This window comes from Paralichthys olivaceus, chromosome 11 (assembly GCF_024713975.1).
Source record: "Paralichthys olivaceus isolate ysfri-2021 chromosome 11, ASM2471397v2, whole genome shotgun sequence".
Classification (NCBI taxonomy): domain Eukaryota; kingdom Metazoa; phylum Chordata; class Actinopteri; order Pleuronectiformes; family Paralichthyidae; genus Paralichthys; species Paralichthys olivaceus.
This window is the reverse complement of record NC_091103.1, coordinates 14,715,618-14,727,525: the sequence shown is the minus strand read 5'-3', so window position 1 is coordinate 14,727,525 and position 11,908 is coordinate 14,715,618. Positions and strand designations below refer to the sequence as shown.

At 36.4% G+C, this 11,908-nt stretch overlaps 1 long non-coding RNA gene across 1 annotated transcript; it reads left to right on the top strand.

The window, feature by feature from the left end:
- The first annotated feature begins 5,072 nt into the window (after nucleotides 1–5,072).
- LOC109630192 (uncharacterized) lies at nucleotides 5,073–11,519 on the top strand. Its single transcript, XR_002202768.2, has 3 exons — nucleotides 5,073–5,234; nucleotides 7,607–7,689; nucleotides 8,860–11,519. It is a non-coding gene; the product is annotated as an uncharacterized lncRNA (long non-coding RNA).
- Nucleotides 11,520–11,908: the final 389 nt, after the last annotated feature.

The window sequence follows — 11,908 nt, the reverse complement described above, 5'->3', positions numbered from 1 at the left end:
TGTGGTCTGGTAAATGCTGCTTTGTTGGGAGCCCAAACTCCGGCAAAGAGTGTGAACTCATTTCGTTGAACATGTTTCCATGATTCCGCATCACGTTTTTTTGTTTTGTTGTTACCGCACATGGTTTTAGGCTGTCAAAGCAGAGAAAACACAGGTGTAACAAATAAAAATAATGTTGGCTCTGTTTTATTTAGACAAATCATAAAGTTGTACCAGTGATCCAGCTCTGTATCCTGACCCTGGAGCGAGAACACTGAATTTTTATTATGGTTATTAATTACACCTGCAGTTTTCTCCTGCTATGACATGTCACATCATCTGCGAGGATAAAGGTCCATTGTTTCTTGTGGTGGACATCAGCCCAGTCAGAGGCTGGTCCCACTTACTATTGTCTATCTGAGTACGTCTGTAGCACATCACATATCCAAGTATCATCAGCTTGCATGCCTGGAAAAGAAAGAGTCTGTGAGAGATGTGGGGCTATGAAGATGAAGAAAAATGAGAATACAGTTTTTTTATTGGGGCCGAAAGTTTATTTTCTGTTGGCCTCAATAATACAACGTAATTTGTTCACGGTGTACATCAGCAGTATAAAGCACTGTAACGTTATAATAATAACATATAAAACAACAGAAACATTACTTAAGATACGAATGACATCAAATATGAAACAACAGTCACTGATTTGTTCATTTATTAATTTCCAGGAAAGTATAATGATAGCATAAAATGACTAAATTAACATAAAAATAAGATGTTTCCATAATATTCATGAAACTTTGGATTTTAATTATTAACTTATAATTATTATTTTTTATTTATACACTTGATTTAAACTTTGAAGCTCATGTAATTAAGTGACCATGAGAGCAGTGTTTTTACAATTCAGACCCTTTCACACCAACGAATAAGAGTCTGATGCTGGTATTGTAATTGCTCTTGAAGTGATGCACAAAACAAATGGTGAAACTGCTAATAGTTACTGTGCTGCTATGAAAGCTCGTATCCACTTATGATCCTACTTTTAGGCAGGATTTTTGTACCGTGTGAGTTCTCTTTCTTCTTCTTTCATCTTTTTTTTTAAACCATTTTTCTTTTTCTTTGTTTTATCAGATCTTTCATTTGACTTTTATAAACTTTATTATTTCTGTTGGTTCCTGTTTGTATATATTATATTATAAAGCATTTTGCATTGCATGTATGAACAAGGTGCTATATGTTAATAAATACATCCCAAAGCATGCTACATCTGTTGAACAGGTGGGGGCGCTACTATTCAATTCATATCCTGTCAATAGCAATTTTAATGCCCTACTGAGATACTACTGTCCAGTCCCTTTAAAACACAGACAACATGAGAATAAACAGTGGGAATGAAATGACACATGTTTGACAATAACTTAACAATGACATTTCCGTACCCAATAGAATCAATCAAACTGGAAGTTCAGTTGTCGATAACAGGGCTGAATTATAAATAAGATAAAACTAGCTTCACCGGAATGAAAGTAAATTATCAGGATAGTTTAAGCAAATCATATTTAAGATTAATTTCTGATGGATGAATTTAACTTAAATATTATACTATGTTGTGTATTTACTTTAACCTAATTCCTACATCTGAGTACTTCTTCCACTACTGTATCTCACACAATACAAAAACTTGACGCATCTATTTAATAAACTAGTCCCAAGTAGTAGAGTCTACTATAATGAATAGCTCATTCAAAAATAGAGAAACATAGGATAATATGCTTATCCTTGTGGGACATTTGACCTTGTATTCTTCAACAACGGTATGCTGTTTGTAATGATGGATGGAAGATAATGGATGAGCTGGAGTGTGTTTTGACGCCTCTGGGATGAGCCCATCAGCTCAAAATGATCCATTTGCATGTGGATGATGGAGGTTGGATGGGATTTGCAGCCATGGAGGAATTTAGTACATTTAAGAGTGATTTATGATTTGACAGAGTGACTATGAATCTAACAGGGACCATATTGCTCAGGCGCCCTCAGCTTTAGTAGAGAGTATTTACCAGAAACAATGGAGGGATTTGTCTTTTGGAGTTCAAAGACATGAATCACGAGGGAATATTTTCTCTTTGAAATTTTTTTTGAATAACAAAAGCCAAAATGTCTGGGAATTTCAACTATGATTGATCATATCCACTGAAATTTAGCTCTTTGCATTACAAAATTCATCCAGGTGGTTGATTTTGAGTAACAAACATTTTTATGTTTCTCACTTATTTCGTGTTGTTTCCTGTTATTTTTCATTTTCCTATTATATTTAATGAAAAGAACACCTTACTAACAGCCATGAAAATTAATTGCTTGTTATAAAGTCAGAATTAATCTAAGAGGCCTGATCTGTATTTTTAATGATCAGAGTTGGACGTGGAATACTTTTCTTTCACAAAGTACCTTTTATTGATGGAAGAAGTGAGATCAGCTTTCTTCAAAAAAACTCCAGTTTCACAGCTCCATAGATACATAAACTGTCTTTCTGTATGTTAACTCATCTAAGAAACTTCAGACAGACAGATGGACGGATTGATGGAAATATGGATGGATGACTAGATAGATAGATAGATAGATAGACAGATATTTTTCTTTATTTCTGTAGTACACGTCCTGGTTTGTTGCTCCCCTGCAGCTCTACAATCGCTTACAATATTCTCAAATTTCACTTTTGGATACCATGAATTTCTCTGAACCGTGGCTCTAAGAAAGCAGCTGTGAAAACAGCTGATATGAATTCTTCACTAATGCACCAGAAAATAATGGAAAACATTTATCAGGGAGTACAGAAATATATTAAAAAATGGCCTTTACTTAATTCTCCAGGACCCATGAGGCTTTATCCCCCTAACCATTCTCTCATATACACAGCATGTCCTGTGAGGTTCTTCAGCTAATTGAATATCACCAATCTCCTCTTGCAGTTTCCCATCTCCCTCCTGTTATTATATTTGGCTTTATTATTAGGTACATGATTGCAGTTAAAAGATATTTAAGAAATGCTATGACTTGTGAGAAAATACTTCTTGTTTACACACATATCTCCTTATCTTGTCTGGGTACTGCACTGAGTGAAGGCAGCACTACTGCATTCATTGGCTGTAAAACATTTAAAATGTCTAATAGATTAATATCCAAGAACTAGTCTGTGTTTATATTTCAATGAAGTAATACATAAGAAAAATGAATATTTCCAAGAATTTTCAGGATGGGCACAATCTTGAAAGGTCTGCTGAGTCAGGCTGAATGGATAGAATGGTCTTACTAAGCTGCAGATTTATATCCTGTTTGGTTTTTTTTGATTAGTTATAAGACCATTTAAGTTTTTACATCTAAAAGTAGGTCTAAGTACAGCTGTCAAGTTAATGGAAAGCAATAATTTCCTTTAGTTGACTTTCTAAATTGTAATTAGTAATTTGTACAGTAACAAAAAAATAATCTGTACACTGTATAAATATTCTACAGTGACATTACTTGAATTGATGTAAAATAAAACTAAATATATATTTCTGTACAGAAGTATACTCAAGATTTATTCCATAAATAAGATAAGAAAATATTTTGTCTTCATGATTTTCAAAAAACTTCTTCTACACATTCTGGTTATTATCTACAAAATATGATAGTTGCCATGCTACTGCCCTGCAGGCCAGCCATACACTACCATTCCCATACTTAGATTAAACTGTTTCCACAGCCATTGTGAGCCCACTGAAAGACGAATGATACTATTTACACAACCTAATAACTGAGGAAACGTGCGATTACTTATCCAGGCAGCTCCGGAGTCGGTGACACAAAGGAAAACATAGCTGAAGCACACAAGGGCAAGTCCGACACTGAAGCACAGGGTGTTGAAACTCTGTAAATATAGAAGAGAAGTACAAAATGAGTTCCATTACTGGAGTTGCTGTAATCCACTTTTCTGTGCCAAATTAGCCTGCCTGTATAATTCTAAATATCTGAATATCTCCAGCTCAGTGAATTTCAAAGTGATTCTGATTCATTTCTAAAGGATAGACTGTATCTGTATTCAAGCATTATGAAAGGGTACATGTGAGATTTCACCTGTGTTTGTTGGCAGTGGATTCACCTCTGTCTGTGTTGTCTTGTGTGATATGTTTTACCAGGCCGATCCCTCCATCGACCTTTGAGAATGGTCCTGGGAAATAAAGGAATCCTGTTCCTGTAGTGTGTCATGACATTGCACTCTGTCTATATCTTTCTGCTGCAGCCTTGCACTCCTCGGCTTGGTCACACTCAGACATAAGGTCAGAGGTGTGAATGAAAAATTGAGTGGGCAGCAGTCAAGGCCAAGAATAAGATATTTAAGAGGGCGAGAACAACCTTCTTGTGCCAGGTCTCCTTTTTCACCTATGAGGTGTTTGTCTGGAAGCGATTTAGCCTTTACATCACCTCTGAACACTCAGAGAGAGGTAGCCACATTACAGACAAGTTTGCTTTTTAAATCATACATTAGAGGAACTAAGGTCCATAACTCTGAAAAGGAGCATGGACTGTGTTCCAGTTGCTCAGCAGTGGGCATGTGTGAGAGAACATGCTTTTTGGGGATTTGATGGATGAATGGTAGGCCTAAATATTTTCTCTGCTTTGTCCTCATGAGGTATTTCAGACCACATGTTTTCTCATGATTTTCTTGGGAGAGGCAGATACTTTGCCATAATTAAATCAATCATTGTACCATCTGGTCCACTGCAATTGGAAAAACACAACTAGTATCTATTCAGGAATATTTGAACGTCTCTGACCAGCAGGGGTGTCAGAGAGAGGGGTCTGGGTCTGACTACTCAGGGCCCCACCGAGGGAAAGCCCCAGAAAAGCCAGGAATGAACATTTTGTTTTTGCTTTCAATTTTTAAAGGAATGCCCCCTCATAAGTGGATTAAATTGACCGAATAAAATGGTTGGGGGACTGAACTCTGTATGAGAAAATAAATAAAGTAGCGTATGTTGTTCCTCTCACCCCTCACAAGTGATGCCAAATGGTTTGGTCCGTCCCAGAACACCTGCACTCAGCTGCTAATCCAGCTAAGTGATGATGGAGGAGCTGGAGGCTGCAGCATCTGATGTGAGTCATGTCTCCCCCCAAACAAGAGAAAAACAGACTTTATGAAAAGAAAAGAAAGATAAAAAATGGAAGGGAAGAAAGACAACGGAGTCACTGTGGGGAAGCAGCTTCCCAACAGAAAGGTGAGCACAACAAACGAAGCTAGAAAATAATATCAGCAGATTGGAGGCAGTTAGCCATGAAGCTAGCTCCAAACACAGTTGCAAAGATAACATAAATTGATTAGCATCCTAGCTTGACACAGTGTCAAATGACATATCTATCAACATTGTTGCCACGTGTCATGAAATGGTCCTCAGTTTCATTAACGTCGAGAGTGGAGTTTTCTAAACATACTGATTGAGTCATACATTGAGTCATCACCGACCTCACTGTTCATCAGTTATTCACATATTCAGCTCTTTTTCCATTAAGCTAGCATAACATGTTTACGATAACATTCATTGTGATTTTGAAATCCATGTGATACAAATTAGGCATCAGACCAATTAGCTAGTTTATGTTTATTAGCTTTTGTATATGAGTTTGGCCACCCTCCCTCTCAGACTGATTTCTGTCTATCACGAAAAAGGCTGTTTTCGTCTGTTTCGTTTTTTTGGCGGGTGGCAACCAGCATTGAGGTGCATTACCCCCCCACCCACTGTGTTGGAGCGTGAACCAGAGTTGTGTAAACCTCTTAAGAAAAATCACGAACAGCCCAGTTTCTGTCAAGTAATGGAATAGAATCAGTAAACCGATGGCAAATATGTTGTTTAGATTCAGTCGCTTGATTCCAGGGCGAAACTAGTCAGACCATCCACCATTGAGATTGTATTAAATGAACGATATGGTATATTCTATTTAAAAGAACAACAAATAACAGCACACTGTGGTCTGTTTTTATATTTTGTTACTTTCACCATGTATCTCTCTGATTCGTGGTAGGTCTGATCTGCAACTGCTGATAACTTTTCTTGGGATTTAAATAAAATGTTTGAGGCTAAATACAGATAGATGTAGATAGATACAGGCTAGATACCACTGGCTTTGTGCTAGGTTAAAAACTGATTTGGGAACAGCCTTCAAAATATAGAAATGTTAATGTGAGATGATCCACTATGGTTTTCAGAGGGTTAAGTAGGACAAGTAAACCAAGAATGGAGAATAACATTTTCAATCTTTATTCTGCTTGAATTAGATGCAAATTTATGTAACATTATCTATTAATATTACCTGGGGAAAATAACATGGCCTTCAGTTTCAGATACAGCCCCAGAGAGTGGAGCAGCAGCAGGTTCCTCATCATCTACTTATCTTAGGTGAGGACATGAGACAAGGTCAACTCATATAAAAACCGATTTTTTGTCACAACCTCAAGTGGAAAAGGTTTAACCACACTAAATCAAAGAAGTTGTAAAGTTTAAGAGGCTAATTTAAATGCTAGATGCTTGTAGACCGGTCTGCCCTGAAGCAGTTAAAGAGCAAGATGATGTGATAGTGGGTGATTTCTTTTTCCTCTTAGAAAAAAGTACCTTTATATTCAAATATGTCAGCTGTTATATCTGTTTAGTCAATTTTCCATATTTTCCCTTCAGGGTCACAGGAGGCTGAAACTTTTTAATTTTATTTATCTGAAAAAATTGCTTGTCTGGAAAAGGTTGTTTATGCATATGGACGGCTCATCATATGATACTGATACCTTTTCAGTTATTTAACCCCACCACTCCCTACTTCCGACATTTTATGTAGCTTGGTGATTTTTAGTTAGCACTGCATAATTTTGGGACTTCTGGTTCCGACATAACAATGTATAATTTTTAGCTCTGGATATTTGTGATGGGCATTGCTTTTTATTTTCTTACATATTACAAACCAAACAATAAATGGATTTCAGTTAGACAACTCAAATGTTTTATGCAGCAGTAGAACAGGTTTGTGTTTGGCGTCTAGGTTCCGACTTAATCTCTCCCCCGATATGATTACACAGATATGATGGGAGTGACGAGCAAATAATTGTAACTCCCCCCAGGCTACAGGTGGCTGCTGGGGTGGTGGAGGGGCTGAAGCAACTGGTAGCGATACTGCAGCAGCAGTGCGAGCAAAAGGGTTGATGGGAAATGTATCTCTGCTTAAATAGTTTGCCTAATAAGGTGGAAGTGTATAATAGATGATTGTGGAGAATGAGGTATGTCACATGATGTATGTCACATGATTGGAGCATCGCAGCTCGAGTTGGCTGCCTGAACTAGCTTGCAGGGTTCGCTCCCTGCTTATCGGTAGTTTTACTTTACAGTGAAGTATCTGAATGCATCCTCTTCCACTGGGTAGCTGTGTAAACCCACAAACTGACATAATAAAACTGCATTCACACTTTGAGTCCCTGGATGGCTTAGATTTGCAGTAATTCTCTTTATCACTGTAGATGAGGTCAGGTCATAGCAGTAGTCAAAAATATTTAAAAAATATAAATTCTGGTGTACAATGATGTTCTGTTTTATCTCTACTGAATTCACAGCAGTGAAACTTCGACCTGTAGCTGTAAAGGCCAGATGTGAGAGCTCACTGTATGGAGGACTTTGGCACTTACATACTCTTGAGGTAAGGAACTCAATGCTTCATCATACGCACCACAGATGTGATGTTACATTAGATTACACTTACACCTTAAAGCTGGATGTGAGACTTTAAGCTTCCAAAGCAGAAAAAACAATGGCAATCAGCATTTCAGTAACTACATAAGAGCAAATGTGGTTCATGGAAGAGTACTGTTAACCAAAGAATATATACAAAAGCTAGGATTCAGTATACAGAAAATATAGCTTTTGAAAATATTTTGATTAATCCTGATTTATTGTCAATAAGCAAAGGTAAGAACTCTGAAGCTTTTCTTAAATAGATTAAATAAATAAAATACATATTTTGGATAAATATTTAAAATCTAGATATTTTGCAGAAAATATTCAGTTAACTACTTTAGCAGGTATATCAGTATTTTAGGGACTACACAAATGTATATTATGTTATGCTATTCATTATAAAGGTGATATTAAATTTATACTGCACCATTTACAAACAAGAACATCAGTAATATGTAATAAATATTTATGTAAAAAATGAGTAAGTCTGGGAAATGATTCATCTTTGCAATAAAAGGCATGTAGATGGCATTATGACTTCTAGAAAGAATTCTAAGGTCAGCATGGCTGCTCCTCGGAAATGAAAACACTCACAGATCTAAACATGGCTAACAGGATGTTTTACAGATATGTGCTCAGCTTCTTCAGCCAAAGGGTCTTCATGAGGTACAACCACTCAGAAGTATTCCACAGTTGATCTCACTCAATCAAACAGGTCAGGCCTGGGGGCAACTGTCATTTGTCTTTTACTTTTAACTCTTAGTGTTTGATATGTGGAATGAGAGGCGTCATTGATGTCATAAGACAAAATTAGTTCAAGTGAATTGTGAAGTGATTCATTTTTTCAGTGAAAAAAGTCAGAAAAAGGAATGTGCTGGCTGATAGGTGAGGTCAGAGTAAGGTGCTGGTCGGAAAGGCAAGTCCTCCGAGTCCTGGAAACAGAGATCAGAATGAGTTCTGAGTAAAGGTAAATAACAGACACACTACTTTAACTAGAGGCCTGTAGCAAAATGATCTGATTGTGATAATTCACAGGTGTGGAGGAAGCCAAAGGACCAAAAGACAACCACATATAACTCATTCAAAAATAAAAATGCTCATGCTAAAAACAGCCATTCTGATTTCCCTGCAGGTGTCACGGTGATGGGGTTGTGACATGGTGGTCCAGGGCCAACCTCTGTTGAAATGTACTGATTGGACGTTTCATTCAAGCCTTGAAAGCTGAGGACAGAAAATGAGGTAAATGTTGGAGTCATATTCCAGCTGCAGAATAGCTCAATGATCTTCTGTGAATTCCATGTGTAATAGCATTGCATCAACATCTCTTGAGAGGACCACAGTTTTGCACCATATGTGAGCCCGAATGTCAATATTAAGTAGTTCATAGAGTCATTAGCATGAAAGGGAGAAGCTCAGCCTGCATCTGTGACTTAACCTCCAGTCAGTACAGATGTAATCATGTCAATAATTTCATGCATTGTGAAGTATTAGTTTACATTCTGTATTATTAAATCAGTTGGTGTGCAGTTAGCAAAAATATGAATAAATATACTGGTTGTCTTTGAGATCAGCCCTAAAGCGTTATAGCCGTAATGAACTTTGAGTATGCACAGTATGTGTGCCAGTTATACTACATGTTATCAATTGTTTTATAGTGTGTTTTATAGCTGACGCACAGGAAACATGTTGATGCCTAATGCTTTAGTTCCTAGTTCCTCATTGTAAGTACCATCAACATTTATCAGTGTTTTATAAGACACCATGTAACCTGTCACTCAGCCAAATGTTTGCAGTATTAGGTCACATGTGGTAGGCTGTTCAAAAGCACGGAGCCAGACTGCACATCTGAACTGCATTATCACAAAACGCTGTTTCCCTGAATGAAATTGAGACGTGTAGGCATAGAGTGGTAAATGAAGTTGATTGTTAAACTTGTTTTTTTAAATTAAAAGCAAGGTATATGTGCATCCTGGCTGCTTCAGAAGCAGAACAAAACTTGATTCACACATAAAAAAAAAGAATATCACAAATATATTATATTATTTCAAACATAGGTCGTAGTGCTGCCTGACAGAATCTGTTTTCAAAAGATGTTCAAGACCAGTTAAGCTTTTAGCAAGTTAGTTGAAAGAGTACAACACATGTCACTAAGGCAAAGGCTGTTGTAAGAGAGGGTCCATTTATTGTAGAGGACAACAACAGATGGTTTTACTTGAAGGGGAAATCCTTTAGGGTTTATTTTTCTACGGCCTTTGCTTTTTCGATAATATTCTCATGGTGGTTAGTATTTATTATGCAGATACACGCATCTCCAAACCGGCAGGGTGTTCCAGTAAGATTATGAGAAGTCCCTCCAAAAAAGATGATGCTGTCAATATCATGGAAAGATATTCTGACAAAATGTGGCAAACATTGCCTCCATGTGAAAGTAATTTCCTGCTTATGCTAAAACTCAACAGCGTCAGAGAGGAAAAATGCCCTGAAAAGTAATTGAGGCATGTTTAACTTTTACTTTTGGTGGAGCCTAGATTGATAGATACATGTCAAATTATGGCAAGATTTGAAGCAGGTAAGAAAAACCCTATGACTTTACATTATTTTCTTAACAGATTACATTGATTTCACTGCAATCAAGATTGTGAGAATCTGAAAACGTTGTTGGATAGCCCTGCTTTATTCTGAGTTTACATTTTCATCTCACTATTATCACACACTAATCGATTATAATAGTGTGTCCTGTGTAATGATCGGAAGTCTATATAAAGATGAATGACACCCCTCTACATATCCAGAAATAAAGCCAAAATCTATAGTCACAACAGATCATTTCCAGCTGAGTTTAACCCTAATAATCTATAATATCACAGATTAACTCATCATTCAAAAGTTATATTCACAGCTGTTTTATTTTTAGCAATTTTGGACAGTAATTCCATGTCAGTGTATTCTGGGAAACAGTGATGATGATGCACAGCATGTGTGAAGTTGCTCAATCATTTGACCTGCACCATAAATCAAAAAAAAAATACTTGGAAAAGGTCAGTGAAATGGGATTTAACTTTTTATGGCCCAAGTCGGGAAAATTATTAGTCCAGATCTTGGTCCTGAAAACTGCACCTATTCAATGCTTAATATTTTTTCCACAATTTTAAATTATGGTGGAAGGTAAGCGGCACTGTTTTTACTTCATGGATTGTACATACTCCCAAGGGATGATGAATTGTAGCACCAAGGTGATGCTTTCTACTGAAGTTATTGTTAGATGTTCCTGAATAACTCTTCTGACCTGTATCTCCATGAATCAGACACGTGAAGACTTTGATCCTTATTCTTCCTGAAACCCGATTAGATTGTAAATATCCAGAAACTCTCACTAGTGAGACAGATTCTTTCTGTGGCTCCCAAGGCTTTAAGGCACCAGTTTCACTTAATGTTATCTTAACTTCTCTAGACTAAACAAATCAGTCAGTGTATAAATGCTCTTTCTCCTCCTGTATTACTGACATGCCTATTGAATACAAACCAGACAGACTGCTCAGGTCTCCTCACAATACCTATAGAATAGACTCTAAATTACTCTTATGGTGCTTTCAGTCATTATGGACTCACTCATGATGCTCTACTTGCTCAACAATTTCTTCTTTTAAAGAAAATTAATATTATATATTTTTTGCAAGCTTTTAATTAGCATACAATGAAAGAGTACCCCATATTTTATTTATTGCTGAATCAATATTTATGTTTTCAATAATTATATTTTTATTGCTCTTTTAATCGCTCTCTTAATTGTGATTCATGCCTAACTATTTTTTAATTTTTATCTTACTTGATTACTATTTTGTTTTTTACATTGTTTTCACTTAATCATTTATTTTATTGTGTGTGTGTGTGTGTGCGTGTGTGTGTGTATATATATATATATATATATATATATATATATATCTTATTCTATGTATTTTAAACTCATATGTTTAGTCATGTATTTTTCATGTATCTTTGCTTTTATTTTGAAGCACATTAAATCTAAAATAAACTTCACTTGACCGGTCAGAGATTATATGTTGAGCCACTCTCTCACTGTAGCAGTCTTGAGAACAGGTTAGATAGCATGTGTAGTGCATCAGTGTGCTCATGTTGGGCTGTAACACTATCTATTTGTGATCTTACTAAATCTTTCCACA